Genomic DNA, 19,264 nt, shown 5'->3' on the forward strand with positions numbered 1-19,264 from the left:
AATACATTACAATGGTTTTGGTGCTTTCAATGACTAATCACTCTCTCAAAATTGAGAGAATGACCAAAAGGGGGAATTGTTAAATCAAGCTTACCTAAAGCTGCCTACTTATATATTTTAAATTCAGCCCAAATGTTTCTCTGTACATTGTGAACTATAACCTAAGTGGAGTTTATACAGATTGTATTCAACTTTTGTGCCAATCACCGATTTAATTTGGCTAAAGTGTTTCTTTTAACAGTAACAACAATTAGGTTAGGAAGAAAATGTTTAAATACCATTTTCTAATCATTAAGCAATGAGTACAATTGTCACCAAACAGTTGCTTTAATGCAGTACACATCCCCTTTGTTGACAGAGTAGATGTTTTTCAAAATATGGATATAATTCTGATTTCTCACCAATTGTATTTGGGATGTCACATAGGACTTTATCTGCATGTTGTTTTATTTAAAATGTTGTATTGAGTTTTGGGACATAATATAAGTATTTCCTATGTAAGGATCAGCCAAAAGTTTTGTACTGAGAGATCTGTATGTTCTATAAAAGTTGGGTATTGATAACTAAGGGGCACTCTATTGGGAAAATGTCAAACAAGGAGACGTTCTAAAGAGTATGCTAGTATTTTGAGGATCTAAATTTGATAGATTTAGTGTTCAACGGGGGGACATTTCCATTCTTACTTGGTTCTTTCCTTCCTCTTACCAAAATGGTGACTTGATTTATATGTGCACAGTGCTAGCTATCTTTGACAGCCTCTGTGTATTGGGACTTTACACTTAAAACTAGCAGAATACTTAAAAATGCAAAGGAAAAGAAATGTTTCTGATGAGATGGGAGATCGCAGGATATGTATGATTGCTTGTATTTGTATTAGTTAGCTATTGCTACAATAATATTGCAAAACAACCAGCCACAAAAATCTCAGTGACATGAAGCAATTAGCATTTGTTTCTTGTTCATGTGTCTGTGGAGACTTATGGCAACTTAATAATTTTTGTGCCAGCCTCCAGTCTTCCATACATTCAGCCACCCAGAGGCACATTTTTCTGTGAAGCTAATGAAGCTTAAGTTTTAGGGCCCTCACTTGCATGGGTCATGTATTTTTGTAAAAATTTCAAAAGTTAGATTTTTAACTGCAATTTAAGACCACTGTCTCTTTCCAATCCTCTTTTCTAGTCATTTTTGTATTAGGCCACATTAGAATAGCCCCAGTTTGGTACCTCGCTAAAGGGAGGTTAAGTTGGGGGATACATTTTATTTAGTGTTAGTGGGATATATTAATATGACTGGGATTCACTTTCAACTTACCCTATATTTAAGTAATGCCGGCCATCTCATTGTAAGAATGTGGTTACTTTGGTGCTAGACTTTGACAAATGGATGGGCTGCATGCAGAATGATGACTAACAGACACCATCTTTTTTCTTTGAGGTATATAGTGTGAAAGGCATGCTAAAAAGGCAAAATAAAGCAATGAATTCTTACTTCTGAAGGGGAAACAAAATGACCAGTTTTGATTGCTACTGTACTATGAATGATAAAGAGCTACTGTCCCAGGTGATAGTAAAGCCTTAGACATACTGGGCCTGTAGGCTACTATGTGCATTCTTTCAGTAAACTTCTCCCAGTGAGAACATACTGACTTTTCAAGCTGAAAGAAAGATTAATACATTGATTTTGTTGCAGTGCATATTAAAGATTTTATTTTGCTTCATATTAAAGTAATACCTGAAAGTTTTGAGAATTCTAAAAGTCCTAAAGAGTATAAAGTGATAATTAAGTCCTCTAATCCAACCTTTGGGTCACCAGATTCCCTTCCTACCTTTTTTCCCTGTATCCTCTCAGTGATAGTCAATGGGTGTACTTCCACTTGAAAAAAGTGGTAGCTTACAAAACGCACTCTGGTGTACCTTTTTCAGATATTCAGGATTTTATTTTATTGATATATTTTTTTTGTTGCCAGCTAATCCTGTCCCAATTTGTTTTGTCTTCATAATGGTGACTTTATTAAATGTTTTATAAAATACTGCAGAGGTCATAACTGTTAACTTGCCAAAGTGTATTTAAGTGGTCCAGTTTATTAGCATATCTTGGTTAGGAAAGGATGGTAAAAGTAGTCCTATTGCAGTTTAAGAGAATGAAAGAGAACTTGCTTCTCAGACAAAACTGATAAAGTTTTTATTCCTCTTATGAAAAATGTCATTGGTAGAAGTGTTTTGATTAAAAACCATACTGTTTATACATTCATTATATTCCAAAGAACCCCATGAGACTAACAGTAGACCTCTCAGTTGAAACCCTACTAGCCAGAAAAGAATGGGGCCTATATTCAACATCTTTAAAGAAAATAATCTTCAACCAAGAATTTCATATCCAGCCAAACTAAGCTTCCTAGGCAAAGGAGAAATAAGATCTTTTTCAGATAAGAAAATGTTGAATGAGTTTGTTACCACCAGACCTGCCTTACAAGAGATCTTGAAAGGAGCACTAAATATAGAAAGGAAAGCCTAATACTAGCTAATAAAAAAACACACTTAAACACAAGACCAGTGTCCCTATAAAGCAACCACACTAACAAGCCAACATAATAGCCAGTTGATACACAATGACAGAATCAAATCTACACATATCAATACTAACCTTGAATGTATAGAAAAATGGGCTAAATTCCCCTACTTAAAAGGCACAGAGTAGCAATCTAGATTTAAAAAGCAAGATCCAATAGTATGCTATCTTTAAGTGACCCATCTCACACATAATGACACCCACAGGCTCAAAACAAAGGGATGAAGGAAAAATTTACCAAGCAAATGGAAAACAAAAAAGCAGGGGTTACAATCCTAATTTCAGACAAAACAGACTTCAAACCAACAAAGATCAAAAAAGACAAAGAAGGGCATTACATAATGGTAAAGGTTCAATTCAAGAAAACCTAACTATCCTGTTTTATACCCAAAACAGGAACACCCAGATTCATAAAGAAAGTTCTTAGAGACCTACAGAGAGACATAGACTCCCATACAGTAATAGTGGGATACTTCGATACTCCACTGACAGTATTAGATCACCGAGTCAGAAAATTAAGATATTCAGGACCTGAACTCAACATTGGGCCAAATGGATTTGATATACATTTACAGAACTGTCCACCCAAAAACAACAAACTATCATGCTTCTCATTGCTTCATTGTGCATACTCGAAAACTGACCACATAATTGGACATAAAACAATCCTCAGCAAATGCAATAGAATCAAAATCACACCAAACACACTCTCAGACTACAGTGCAATAAAGATAGAAGTCAAAACTAAGAAAATCACTCAAAACCACGCAATTACACGGACATTAAAAAACATGTTCCTTAATGACTTTGGGGGTAAATAATGAAATTCAAAAGCAGAAATCAAGACATTATTTGAAGCTAATAAGAACAAAGATACGACATACCAAAATCTCTGGGATACAGCTAAGGCAGTGTTAAGAGGGAAATTCATAACACTAAATGCCTACACTAAGAAGTTAGAAAGATCTCAAATTAACAATCTAATATCACAACTGAAAGAATTGGAGAAGAACAAATCAACCCCAAAGCTAGCAGAAAACAAGAAATAACCATAATCAGAACTGAGCTGAAGGAAATTGAGATACAAAAACCATTCAAATGATCAACAAATCCAAGAGTTGGCTTTTTGAAAAAAAAAAAAAAGATAGGCCATTAGCTACACTATTAAGAAAAAAGAAGCCGGGCGCGGTGGCTCAAGCCTGTAATCCCAGCACTTTGGGAGGCCGAGACGGGCGGATCACGAGGTCAGGAGATCGAGACCATCCTGGCTAACATGGTGAAACCCCGTCTCTACTAAAAATACAAAAAAACTAGCCGGGCGAGGTGGCGGGCGCCTGTAGTCCCAGCTACTCGGGAGGCTGAGGCAGGAGAATGGCGTAAACCCGGGAGGCGGAGTTGCAGTGAGCTGAGATCCGGCCACTGCACTCCAGCCTGGGCGACAGAGTGAGACTCCGTCTCAAAAAAAAAAAAAAAAAAAAAAAAAAAGAAAATCCAAATAAACACAATTAGAAATGATGAAGGAAATGTTACCACTGACCCCACAGAAATAAAAATAACCATCAGAAACTTCTATGAACACCTTTATGAACACAAAATAGAAAACCTAAAAGAGATGGCTACATTTCTAGACACATACAACCTCCCAAGACCGAACCAGGAAGAGAATCCCTGAACAGACTAATAACGAGCTCAAAAATTGAATCACTAATAAATAGCTTGCCAACCAAAAAAAATCCCAGGACCTGAAGTCTTCACATCCAAATTCTGCCAGATGTACAAAGAACTGGTGTCATTCCTACAGAAACTGCTCCAAAACAATTAAGGAGGAGAACCTCTTCCTCGACTCATTCTATGAGGCCAGCATCATCCTGATACCAAAACCCTGCAGAGACACAACTGAAAAAGAAAACTTCAGATCAATATCCTTGATGAACATCAATGCAAAAATCCTCCAGAAAATGCTTGCAAACATCTAGCAGCTCATCAAACAGCTAATCCATTACAATCAAGTAGGCTTCATCCCCGGGATGCAAGGTTGGTTCAACATATGCAAATCAATAAATGTGATTCATCACATAAACAGAACTAAAAGTAAAAACCACATGATTATCTCAATAGACACGGAGCAGGCTTTTGATAAAATTCAACACACTTCATGTTAAAAAACTCTGAAACTAGGTATTGAGGGAAAATACTTCAAGATAATAAGAGCCATCTATGACAAACCCATAGCCAACATTATACTGAATGGGCAAAAGCTGGAAGCATTCCCCTTGAAAACTGGCCCTCTTTTACCACTGCTGTTCAACATAGTTTTGGAAGTTCTGGCCAGGGCAGTCAGGCAAGAGAAAGAAAGGACATCCAAATAGGAGGAAAGGAAGTCAAACTATCTTGTTTGCAGATGACATGATTCTTTATCTAGAAAACCTCATAGTCTCAGCCCAAAATCTCCTTCAGCTGATAAACAACTTCAGCAAATCGATGTACAAAAATCACTAGTATTCCTATACACCAACAACAGCCAAATTGAGAGCCAAATCAGAAAGGCAATCCCATTCACAATAGTCACAAAAAGAATAACATACCTAGGAATACAGCTAACCAGGGAGTTGAAAGATTTCTGTAATTTCTGAGAATTGCAAAACACTGCTCAAATAATTTAGAGATGACACAAACAAATGGAAAAACATCTCATGCTCATGGATAGGAAGAATCAATATCATTAAAATGGCCATACTGCCCAAAGCAATTCATAGATTCAATGCTATTCCTATCCAACTACCAATGACATTCTTCACAGAACTAGAAAAAAACTATTTTGAAATTCATATGGAACAAAAAAAGAGCCCACATATCCAAGGCAATCCTAAGCAAAATGAACAAAGCTGGAGACATAATGTTACTCAACTTCAAACTGTACTGCAGGGCTACAGTAAACAAAACAGCATAGTACTGGTACAAAAACAGGCAAATAGACCAGTGAAACAGAATAGAAAACCCAGAAATAAAGCCCCACACCTATGACCATTTGATCTTTGACAAAGCTGACAAAAACAACCAATGGGGAAAAGAGTACCTAATCAATAAATGATGCTGGGATAACTGGCCGGCCAACCATATGCAGAAGATTGAAGCTGGACTCCTTCCTTATACTATACACAAAACTCAGTGCAAGTTTTAAAATGTAAAACCCCAAACTATAAATACTTTGGAAGACAACCTAGGCAATACCATCCTAGACATAGGAACTGGCAAAGATTTCATGCCAAAGACACCAAAAGCAATTGCAACAAATGCCAAAATTTATGAGTGTGATCTAATTAACTGTTAGAGCCTCTGAACTGCAATGGAAACTATCAGCAGATTAAATAGACAACCTACAGTAGGTGAGAAAATTTTCGCAAATTATGCATCTGACAAAGGCCTAATATCCAGCATCTATAAGGAACTTGAATTTACAAGAGAAAAACAAATCCCCATTAAAACGTGGGCAAAGGACATGAACATTTTTCAAAAGAAGACATACATGTGGCCAAGAAGCATATTTTAAAAAGCTCAACATCACTGATTATTACAGAAATGCAAATCAAAACCAATCAGAATGACTATTACAAAAAGTAAAATAGTAACAGGTGCTCGTGAGGTTGCAGAGAAAAGGGAACACTTATAACTGTGGGTGAGAGTGTAAATTAACTTGGTCATTGTGGAAAGAAGTATAGTGATTCCTCAAAGAGCTAAAAGCAGAACTACCATTTGATCCAGCAATCTATTACTGGTCATATACCCAGAGGGATATATGTTATTCTACCGTAAAGGCACATGGACAAGAATGTTCACTGTAGCACTATTCACAATGACAAAGACATGGAGTCAACCTAAATGTCCATCAACGACAGATTGGATGAAGAAAATGTGGTACATACACACCATGGAATACTATGCAGCCACAAAACAGAACAAGATCATGTCTTTTGCAGGAACATGAATGAAGTTGGAGGCTATCATCCTAAGCAAACTAACACAGGAACAGAAAACCAAATACCACATGTTCTTACTTATAAGTGGGAGTTAAATGATGAGAACTGTGAACCCAAATAAGGAAACAACAGACCCTGTGGTCTACTTGAGTGTGGAAGGTGGGAGGAGGGAGAGCAACAGAAAAGATAACTATTGGGCACGGGGCTTAATACCTGGGTGATGATTTGTACAACAAACCCCTGTGACATGACTTTACCTGTGTAACAACCCTTCACATGTACCCTTGAACCTAAAAAGTTAAAAATACATAAATAGATATTCCAAAGGTTGATTTGAGACATGTAATAATGGAAAGCTACTTTATCAGATTCAACTGAGTGGATTTTGATTTTTTCCTTCTTTCATTCTTCCTTCTCTTCTATCATTCCTTCTTTCCTTTTTAGTATAAAATAAAATGTCTTTTCCAGCTGTAATATTGTCAATATGAAATAGGTAATCTTTGTAACAATTTTAAAAATGCATTACACTTTCTTTAAAAAAGGAAAAAAAAAAAAAAGAGTCTTGCTCTGTCAGCCCGGCTGGAGTGAAATGGCACAATTACAGCTCTCTGTAGCCTTGAGCTCCAGGGCTCAAGTGATCCTTCCACCTCAGCCTTCTGAGTCACTAGGATTACAGGCACCAGCCACCCTGCCTGGCTCATTATAATCATCTTTAACACAAAGTCATTTAGCTTTTATTGCAAACACCTTTTTCTGACAAATTCGAGTAGTTTAGGGAAGTACAATTAAGGCCAGATTACAGAATGAGGCTATTATATACATAACATGTAAAGTTTAGTTCCAATTGGTTGCTATTTTATACATAACATGCTAAAGTTTAGTTCCAATTAGTTGCTCCTCTGAATTCAGATAGCTACAAGAAACACTATTTAAGATTTTTGTTTGTTTAAGATATAGTAGCATCCAAGTTTCCTAACTGTATTGATTTCTATTGCTGTGTAAGAAATTGCCACCAAGTTAGCTGGTTAAAAGAACACGAATTTATTATCTCACATTTCCTATGGGTCAGTAGTCTGTAGTCTATTAAGGTCTCAAAAGTGCTGAAATAATGGTGCCAGCCAGCTGCATTCTTACCTGAGGGTTTGAATAAGGAAAGAACTGCTTCCAAGATTCTTCACATTGTTGGTAGAATTCAGTTCCTTGTGACTGTAGAACAGAAATCTGTTTTCTTGTCCACTATTGACTGGAGACTACCCTAAGCATCCTTGCCACATGCCCCACTCCATACATACCCTTACCCTTTGAATCCCTTCCTTCAACAAGAGCCCAATCTTTTTTAAGGAGTTTACTAAATTGGGTCAGACCCACCAGGGATAATCTCCCTTCCAATTAACTCAGAGTACACTGATTTGAGACTTCATTACATCTGCAAAAATCCCTTCACTTTTTTTCCATATGAAGTAACCTAATTACAGGAGTGAAGTTCATCATAGTCAATCTCACCCACACTCAAGGGGAGGGGATTATACAGAACATGTATATCAGGGAGAGGGAATCTCAAAGGTCATCTCCGAATTCTTCCTGCCACACCAATTTTAACTCCTTGTTGCTCCAAGGCCCCTGATCACTTGAGCACCTTAATGTCAAGGAGTGAACTATTTATCTAGCACATAACCATGATACTTCTAACATTTGGCAGAAATTAAAGGGAAAAGTTTGAGCTATATGTTGAAGAGACTGGGAAACAGAGTGAAGGTTTGGAAGAGGAAATGTCTTCAGTCTTGTTCTTTTTGTCAGAGCTCCATGGTTTATTGGATTGTCCAAGCCTGGAAGCCTTTGACCTTCCCTCCAGAAGGCAGACCTTTCTTGTTGTCATTTTCTTGATTCTGTTTTTTCTTTTTAGTTGTATAACTTTGTCCATAAATTGGTAATCTTTATGAAATTAACACTGAAATATATTCATCTCAAACTAATGTTTTAAAAGACTTGGTATAATGAAAAAATGTTTAATGTTGCATCATTTTATCTTTTAATAACTTTTTAAACTGTAAAGTCTTCTCTTTGAGTTCAGAGTATCTGCTCCAAAGACTTTTCGTATCACGAAGTTTCTATTGTCAACTTAAATTTAGCCTCTCCAGCAATTTTCTGATTCATGGTTTCTCTGAACTTTTTTCTGCATAAGTTATTTAGGTTCTTCTAGTTCCTCTAATATGAAAAAAAAATTAAATTTCTTTCCTTGATGTTTTTCTCATTCATCTCACTTTTTTCTTTTTCTGATGCATTTGCTTTCAGATTTACTCCAGTCTTTTCCCTTTCTTCCATACTCATCATCCCAGTTATCCTTAATGTTTTTGGCCTCGTCTTCATCATAACCTAGTGCCTGCTGAAAGACTTGCCTTCCACACTCTGTATCAGGTGCTTGGGCAGAATGTGTGCACACTGCAGGGGCCAAAATTGCCTGCCCTGTTGTCACCATCTTGAACCTGGTATGGACATATGTGAAGGAGAAGTTCACGTAGCTCCAGCGTACATGGGTGAAAACTGAGCAGTGTTCAGTTGCTGAATTTGTTTTTTGTTGCCCTAACCTAAACGCTGTACAGATTTGGTCTTTCCAACTTTTGGTAGGATTTGTAGAAAAAAAATTTTTTCCCTATTCCATTGGCTACAAAAACCATGACTGACTTTAGAAGTCACTTTTTTCATTTAGAATATTATGCCTGTTAAAATTATTTTGCCCGTAAATGACAGAAAACTCAGCCCAGCCTGGATCTGGAAAATAGGAAGATTTTTGGTTCACCTAATCTAACAGGCTCATATGATACCAACAGGAGCTGGATTCACTCCTTTGTTGTTGTTGTTTTTTTTTTTTTTTTTTTTTTTTTGGCTTATTTATGCTTCATGCTGGTTCCATTCTCAGGCAATTCCCTCATCAAAACATGTCTGTGGGGTCATCTATTCCCAGTGAACAATAAAACGTCAGAATTCTTCTGGGCCCAATACATTTCTGAAGAGTCGATAATGGATTTTTTATATAGCAGTGATAAGGCAGATATTCAAATGTCTCCATAAATACTTTTTGACTTACATAACTTTTATGTTACCTTACATGTTACATGCCTAATAAAAATGCTAGTTGACTGAAAAAGGAACAAATGGATAAAGTTAATTGCCCAGAAGATAATTTCTAGTGTTAAAAAAAAGAAAAGAAAAGGAATAAGGAGGATAAAAAAGCATTGTTTTAAAATACAAATCTGGACCAGGTGCAGTGGCTCATGCCTATAATCCCAGCCCTTTGGAAGGCTGAAGTGAAAGGATTATTTGAGCCCAGGAGTTTGAGACCAGCTTGGGCAACATGGTGAGACCCTGTCTCTACAATTTTTTTTTTTAATTAGCTGGGCATGGTGGTGCATGCCTGTAGTCCCAGCTACCTGGCAGACTGAGGTGGCAGGATCACTTGAGATGGGGAGGTCAAGGCTGAAATGAGATGTCTTCATGCCACTATACTCCACCCTGGGTGACAGAGCAAGATCCTGTCTTGAAGAAAAAAACGGAAATCTGGGTTCAGATTTTATCTTCATCAATAGGTGCATGACCTGAGCAAAATATTTTATGTTTTTAGCCTCATTTCTTTACACCATGAATACTCATAGTGCTTTTTTACCTAGTATCATGATGATTAAATGCAATGATGCAGTAGGTTAAGCTCTTTAGATAGGACCTGGCATAAGAAAGCTCTCAATAAATAGCAGCTCTTATTATTAGCAGTGAACTTGAAACATAATAATAGACTCAGAAATGTTGGTTTCCTCCACTTTTATCTGTTTATTCATTCTTTTTGTTGTCATTGATAGTTTTATTGTATTACATCATTTCATTCGGGGACTGATCCAGATTTTGAAGGGCCTAAAGTTCATTAATTTATAAGGCATTTTAAAGAGAAAGCATACAATACTATAAATAAAAATTAGATATAGGGGGACTTGCTGGCACGATGGCCGAATAGGAACAGCTCCGGTCTGTAGCTCCCAGCAAGACTGACGCAGAAGGCAGGTAATTTCTGCATTTCCAACTGAGTTACCTGGTTCATCTCATTGGGACTGGTTGGACAGTGGGTGCAGCCCATGGAGGGTGAACCAAAGCAATGTGGGGCATCACATCACCTAGGACATGCAAAGGTCGGGGGATTTCCCTCCCCTAGCCAAGGGAAGCTGTGAGAGACTGTACCGGGAGGAATGGTACCCAGATACTGTGCTTTTCCAATAGTCTTTGCAACTGGCAGACTAGGAGATTCCCTCTGGTGCCTATACTACCAGGGCCATGGGTTTAAGCACAAAACTAAGTGGCTATTTGGGCAGACACTGAGCTAGCTGCAGGAGTTTTTTTTTTTTTTTTCCCCCCATACCCCAGTGGCACCTGGAATGCCAGTGAGACAGAACCACTCACTGCCCTGGAAAGGGGGCTGAAGCCAGGGAGCCAAGTGGTCTGGCTTGGCGGGCCCCACCCACATGGAGCCTAGCAAGCTGAGATCCATTGGCTTGAAATTCTTGTACCAGCATAGCAGTCTGAGGTCAACCTGGACGCTTCAGCTTGGTGCAGGGAGGGGTGTCCACCATTGCTGAGGCTTGAGTAGGTGGTTTTACCCTCACAGTGTAAAGAAAGCTGCCGGGAAGTTCGAACCGGGCAGAGCCCACCGCAGTTCAGCAAGGCCACTGTGGCCAGACTGCCTTTCTAGATTCTTCCTCTCTGGGCAGTGCATCTCTGGCGGGGGTGGGGTGGGGGGGGAAGGCAGCACCCCCATTCCGGGACTTATAGACAAAACCCCCATCTCCCTGGGACAGGGTACATGGGGGAAGGTATGGCTGTGGGCGCAGCTTCAGCAGACATAAACTCCATGCCTGAAGGCTCTGAAGAGAGCAGTGGATCTCCCAGCACAGCGTTTGAGCTCTGATAAGGGACAGACTGCCTCCTCAAGTGGGTTGCTGACCCCTGTGTATCCTGACTGGGAGACATCTCCCAGTAGGGGCTCACAGACACATCATACAGGAGAGCTCTGGCTAACATCTGGCAGGTGCCCCTTTGGGATGAAGCTTCCAGAGGAAGGAACAGGCAGCAATCTTTGCTGTTCTGCAGCCTCTGCTGGTGATACCCAGGCAAACAGGGTCTGGAGTGGACATCCAGCAAAATCCAGCAGACCTACAGCAGAGGGGCCTGTTAGAAGGAAAACTAACAAACAGAAAGGAATAGTGTCAACATCAATAAAAAGGACATCCACTCAGAGACTACATCCAAAGGTCACCAACATCAAAGGCCAAAGGTAGATAATTCCACGAAGATGAGGAGAAACCAGTGCAAAAAGGCTGAAAATTCCAAAAACTAGAACACCTCTTCTCCTTCAAAGGATAACTTTTTGCCAGCAAGGGAACAAAATTGGATGGAGAATGAGTTTAATGAATTGACAGAAGTAGACTTCAGAAGGTGGGTAATAGAAAATACCTCCAAGCTAAAGGAGCATATCCTAACCCAATGCAAGGAAGATAAGAACCTTGAAAAAAGGTTAGACAAATTTCTAACTAGAATAATCAGTTTAGAGAAGAACATAAATAACCTTATGGAACTGAAAAATACAGCATAAGAACTCCGTGAAGCATACACAAGTATCAATAGCAGAATCAATCAAGCAGAAGAAAGGATATCAGAGATTGAAGATCAATGCAACGAAATAAAGCAAGAGTCAAGAGTAGAGAAAAAAATGAAAAGAAACAAACAAAGCCTCCAAACAAAATATGGGACTGTGAAAAGACCAAATCTATGTTTGATAGGATGCATCACCTAAAAAAGATGGGGAGAATGGAACCAAGCTGGAAAACACTCTTCAGGATATTATCCAGGAGAACTTCCCAAACCTAGCAAGGCAGGCCAACATTCAAATTCAAGAAATACAGAGAATACCACAAAGACACTCCTTGAAAAGAGCAACCCCTAGACACATAATGATCGATTCACCAAGGTTGAAATGAAGGAAAAAATGTTAAGGGCATCCAGAGAGAAAGATCGGGTTACCCACAAAGGGAAGCCGATCAGACTAACAGTGGATCTCCTGGCAGAAACCCTATAAGCCAGAAGAGAGTTGGGGGGGCAATATTCAACATTCTTAAAAGAATTTTCAACCCAGAATTTCATAGCCAGCCAAACTAAGCTTCATAAATGAAGGAGAAATAAAGTCCTTTACAGACAAGCAAATGCTGAGAGATTTTGTCACCACCATGCCTGCCTTACAAGAGCTCGTAAGGGAAGCACTAAACATGTAAAGAACAACCGTACCAGCCACTTCAAAAACATACCAAATTGTAAAGACCATCGATGCTAGCAAGAAACTGCATCAACTAATGGGCAAAATAACCAGCTAGCATCATAATGACAGGATCAAATTCACATATAACAATATTAGTCTTAAATATAAATGGGCTAAATGCCCCAATTAAAACACAGACTGGAAAATTGGATAAAGAGTCAAGACCCATCAGTATGCTGTATTCAGGAGACCCATCTCATGTGCAAAGACACACATAGGCTCAAAATAAAGGGATGGAGGAATATTTACCAAGCAAATGGAAAAAAAAAAAAAAAAAAAAAAGCAGGCGTTGCAATCCTAGTATCTGATAAAACAGACTTTAAAACAATAAAAATCAAAAGAGACAAAGAAGGGCATTGCATAATGAAATGACAGCAGAAATAAATAAGTTCTTTGAAACCAATGGGAACAAAGACACAACATACCAGAAAGTCTGGGTTACATTTAAAGCAGTGTGTAGAGGGAAATTTATAGCAATAAATGCCCATAAAAGAAAGCAGGAAAGATACAAAATTGACACCTTAACATCACAATTAAAAGAACTAAACAAGAGCAAACACATTCAAAAAGTAGCAGAAGACAAGAAATAACTATGATCAGAGCAGAACTGAAGGAGATAGAGACACAAAAAACCCATCAAAATATCAATGAATCTAGGAGCTAGTTTTCTGAAAAGATCAACAAAATAGATAGACTGCTAGCAAGACTAATAAAGAAGAAAGAGAGAAGAATCAAATAAATGCAATAAAAATGATAAAGGGGATATCACCACTGATCCCACAGAAATACAAACTACCATCAGAGAATACCATAAACCCCTCTATGCAAAGAAACTAGAAAATCTAGAAGAAAAGAACAAATTCCTGGACACATACACCCTCCCAAGACTAAACCAGGAAGAAGTCAAATCCCAGAATAGACCAATAAAAAGTTGTGAAATTGAGGGAATAATTAATAGCCTACAAACCCCCCAAAAAAGTCCAAGACCAGACAGATTCACAGCTGAATTCTACCAGAGTTACAAAGAGGAACTGGTACCATTCCTTCTGAAATTGCTCCTAACGATAGAAAATGAGGGGATGCTAACTCATTTTATGAGGCCAGCATCATCCTGATACCAAAACCTGGCAGACACACAACAAAAAAATTTCAGGCCAGTATCCCTGATGAAGATCAATGCAAAGATCCTCAATAAAATACTGGCAAACCGAATCCGGCAGCACATCAAAAAGCTTATCTACTATGATCAAGTCAGCTTCACCTCTGGGATGCAAGGCTGGTTCAACATACACAAATTAATAAACATAATCCATCACATAAGCAGAACCAATGACAAAAAACACATAATTATCTCAATAGATGCAGAAAAGGTCTTCAACAATATTCAACAGCCCTTCATGCTAAAAACTCTCAATAAACTAGGCATTGATGGGACGTATATCAAAATAATGAGCTGTTTATGACAAACCAAGAGCCAAAATCATACTGAATGGGCAAAAACTGGAAGCATTCCCTTTGAAAACTGGCACAAGACAGGGATGCCCTCTCTCACACTCCATGATTGCATATTTAGAAAACTGCATCATCTTAGCCCCAAATCTCCTTAAGGAAGCAAAGTCTGAGGATACAAAAATCGATGTGCAAAAATCATAAGCATTCCTATACATCAATAATAAACAGAAAGCCAAATCATGAGTGAACTGCCATTCAAAACTGCTACTAAGAGAATAAAATACCTAGGAATACGACTTACAAGGGATGTGAAGGACCTCTTCAAGGAGAGCTGCAAACCACTCCTCAAGGAAATAAGGGGGGACACAAACAAATGGAAAAGCATTCCATACTCATGGATAGGAAGAATCAAAATCATGAAAACGGCCATATTGCCCAAAGTAATTTATAGATTCAATGATATCCCCATCAAGCTACCATTGACTTTCTTCACAGAATTGGAAAAAACTACTTTAAATTTCATATGGAACCAAAAAAGAGCCCATATAGCCAAGACAATCTAAGCTAAAAGAAAGCTGGAGGCATCATTGTACCTGACTTCAAACTATACTACAAGACTACAGTAACCAAAACAGTATGGTACTGGTACCAAAACAAATATAGACGAAAGGAACTGAACAGAGGCCTCGGAAATAACGCCACACATCTACAACCATCTGATCTTTGACAAACCTCACAAAAACAAGCAATGGGGAAAGATTCACTACTTAATAAATGGTGATGGGAAAACTGGCTAGCCATATGCAAAAAGCTGAAACTGTACCCCTTCCTTACACCTTATACAAAAATTAACTCCAGATGGATTAAAGACTTAAACATAAGACGGAAAACCATAAAAGCCCTAGTAGGAAACCTAGACAATAGCATTCAGGACATAGGTATGGACAAAGACTTCATGACTAAAACACCAAAAGCAATGGCAACAAAAGCCAAAATTGACAAATGGGATCTAATTAAACTAATGAGCTACTTCACAGCAAAAGAAGCTATCATCAGAGTGAACAGGCAACTGACAGAATGGGAGAAAATTTTTGCAATCTCTCCATCTGACAAAGGGCTAATATCCAAAATCTACAAAGAACTTAAATTTACAAGAAAAAAAAAACCACTTCAAAAAGTGAGTGAATAATATGAACAGACACTTCTCAAAAGAAAACATTTATGCAGTCAACAAATATGTGAAAAAAAAGCTCATCGTCACTGGTCATTAGAGAAATGCAAGTCAAAACCACAATGAGATACCATCTCATGCCAGTTAGGATGGCAATCATTAAAAAGTCAGGAAACAACAGATGCTGGAGAAGAAGTGGAGAAATAGGAACACTTTTACACTTTTGGTGGGAGTGTAAATTAGTTCAACATTGTGGAAGACAGTGTGGCGATTCCTCAAGGATCTAGAACTAGATTTGACCCAGCAATTCCACTACTGGGTATATACCCAAAGGATTATAAATCATTCTACTATAAAGACACATGCATATGTATGTTTATTACAGCACTGTTCACAATAGCAAAGACTTGGAACCAACCCAAATGCCCATCAATGATAGACTGGATAAAGAAAATTGGCACATATACACCATGGAATGCTATGCAATCATAAAAATAGATGAGTTTATGTCCTTTTCAGGGACATGGATGAAGCTGGAAACCATCATTCTCAGCAAACTAAGAACAGAACACCAAACACCACATGTTCTCACTCATAAATGGGAGTTGAACAATGAGAAAACATGGACATGGGTGGGGACGGGGCCATCACACACGGGGGCCTGTTGTGGGGTGGGGAGCTGGGGGAGGGTAGCATTAAAAGAAATACCTAATGTAAACACAAGCCTCAATGGCATGTGTTTACCTATGTAATAAACATGCAGGTTCTGCCCATGTACCCAGAACTTAAAGCGTATATACATAAGGTTTGGGCAGGGTTATAGGAATCTAGAGGAAACTACAGAATCATGTTCACTGGATGCATGAAAAATGTAGTGCCATCCAACTGTTCTGTCACAGTAGTTACAAGTATGCAAGAACGTTAGAGTCAGACTGATGAGGGATCCAATACAGCTTTCCCAGTTTCTATGGGTGTGATCTTTGGCAATTAAAAAAAAAAAAAGCTATCTGCATTTCAGTTTTCTCATCTGTAAAATTAAAGATGATACTATCTCTAAAGGTTTTTCAGAGAAGTAAATGAGGAAATGTAACTCCAATGGTAACAACATCTGACACAGTGCAAAAACAATAACTATTAAATCCAGTTATCATCCCTTATTTTGTTCCTAGTAGAGATATTATAATGTGGGCCACAGAAACTTATTGAAGATAACATTTGGCTGTAATAACCTCCCCCACCCCCACCAAAAAAAAAAAAAAAAAGAAAGAAAATCACGTACTTTGCAGCAATGTGGCTGCAGCTGGAGGCCATTATCCTATGTGAATTAATGCAGAAACAGAAAACCAAATAATAAACTTCTCACTTATAAGTGGGAACTAAACATTGGATACTCATGGACATGAAGATGGCAAAAATAGGCACTGGGACTACGAGAAGGGGGAAGGTTGAAAATCTAACTATTGGGTACTATTCTCACTACCTGGGTGAAGGGATCAATCGCACCCTAAACCATCACTATATATACTCATGTAACAAACCTGCACATGTATGCTCTGAATCGAAAATAAAAGTTAAAATTTTATTTAAGATTAGGTATAAAAGTTCATACTTAGAATTAGAATTTACAATAAATTACACATACATAAAGTATGGTAAGTATTACAAATAGTGCAAATCAGGACATCTTTTGATTCTAATTATTTGCTTACACGCTTCTAAATTACCTTTTTTGGGCTGCATTTTCTTTGCTTGCTTCATTCTGTCACAAGTCTTGTATTTTCAATAAAGATAATAGAAAAATAATCAAGTCTCTCCTCTAGAATGATAGAGCAAAATTCATTTTTGAAATTGGTTTTGCAGTTTCTTTCAACTTCACAGTTTCTTATTTGTAATCTTGTACGTGGAGCTGCAGCTGCAGCTTCTTGCTGAGATGGCACTGCTTTCAGGGGCAGACTTTCAAATGTTTACAGTCCCTTGATCTCAGTCTTCATATTCTTTGATAGCTGCAGTTTCTAGGTTGGCAAAGTCCTAGCTGCCGCTGTGTCCTGTCCTACTCTGGCTACTAGTCCTGGAGGGATTGAGGGGATGGGAGGTGGTGGTGAAACGCCATGAAGTCTAACACTGACTTCTGAGCAGGAAGCAGGGAAAAATCTCATTTGTGGCTTTCTCTTTGGATTCAAAGTCTGGATACTCCAAGAGATCCCCTGGGACAAGGTTGTCACTTGGGCTGGGTGGATGTGAAGGTAGGACTGGCAGCCTCTCCACTCCACCTACAGATCTAAGACCACCACGAGGGCAGAGAGGGTGACCCTCAGTCTGATGTCGATGATTCTTTCCTATGTAGAGTTTATTTAGCAAATAAAAATGTAGGTTGCATCTGTTATTTGGGACCTACTTAAGTGAAAATGTTATTCATTGTTTATCTGAAATTAAAACTTAATTGAGCATCCTGTATTTTATTTGGCAACCTTATCACTGTGGCCCTACATGACAGCTTTGAAAAGGGTCCATGCAAGGAAGGGGTCCTGAAGCTTAAGTTTCATTAGCGTTGTAAATCTGTCCTGATTCTAATGTAAAGCTTAACCTCAGTTACTGTTAACCAAGGTTAACAACAAAATGTTCACCAAAAAGTGCTGAATCTAAAGTACCAGATTTGACTAGAGGTTAAAAATATTTTGTTTTCTCTTTACTTTCCCCTTTAAAGCTCATTTTGTTCAATTTGGTCCATTAATTTAATATGTTGATATTTTTAAGTCTTAATTCTGTAGTACATCGCATTAACTATGTGAACTACTTCTAGCATCATTTGATTCTTAAATTTGATATGCAGGTGATAAGCCAGTCCTTTTAATACCAGAAAGACACAGGCAAATTACCTTGGCTGATGGGTATTGAAAGAACGATTATTCTAGGTCCTGTTGCTTTTAAAACAGCCGGCCCAATAAGAGTGAAATCCCCAAACTACAGAATTTAAGTTTTTTCTTTATTCTAACATTTATTCTTTCCAATAACAATATTTGCTTGGGATGATTTGCAAGGATTTAATATGGGGGGACCCTGAGGGAAAAATTTTTGGGTAAGCCATTTCAAAGGCAGTTTTTCTGCCTCTCTAAAGTTGAGTCCATTAGTATTTGCTTTGGTCCTGCATTGTTACTTTGGCCAATCAGTTGTGGCTAGAGCAGGAGTGTAGGATTTACTCAATACATATAGCACTGAGTAATAGCAACATAGGTAGTAAAGAATCAGCTTGGGTTACTGTCTCTCAAAGATAGAAGATGCTCAAAGATTTGTGACTTTCCCCTGAAGTCTGAAGAGAATAACAAGCTATTGATTTTTTGTCAAAATTATAGAGAAATATTGATGAGGTTGAGGCCAAGAAGAGAGAACTATAGCTTGTCACTTGGCAAGTCTGCACCCTTTAGATGGAGACATCATTTAATCATGCAAAGCGAATTGTTCTACCATCTAGTTCATTTTTCCCCATCATGTACATGATGCTATGATGAAACACTTGACTATTAGCTGAAATGGGGTTTATACTATGCCTTCTTCATACACCAGTTTAGCCACACTGTCAAAAATCAAGCAGTGAAGTTAATCTGTAATGGCCTGTTACTGACAAAGCCATTCTAACTTTAGTCATCACTGTTTCCTCTTCTAAGTGTTCATGGACTCTTAAAAACTAATCTCTTGTAGGATTTTTGTCAAGCTCTCTGATCTGTAATTCAATAAATCTACCTTCTT

Source organism: Macaca nemestrina, chromosome 2, assembly GCF_043159975.1.
Source record: "Macaca nemestrina isolate mMacNem1 chromosome 2, mMacNem.hap1, whole genome shotgun sequence".
Taxonomy (NCBI): domain Eukaryota; kingdom Metazoa; phylum Chordata; class Mammalia; order Primates; family Cercopithecidae; genus Macaca; species Macaca nemestrina.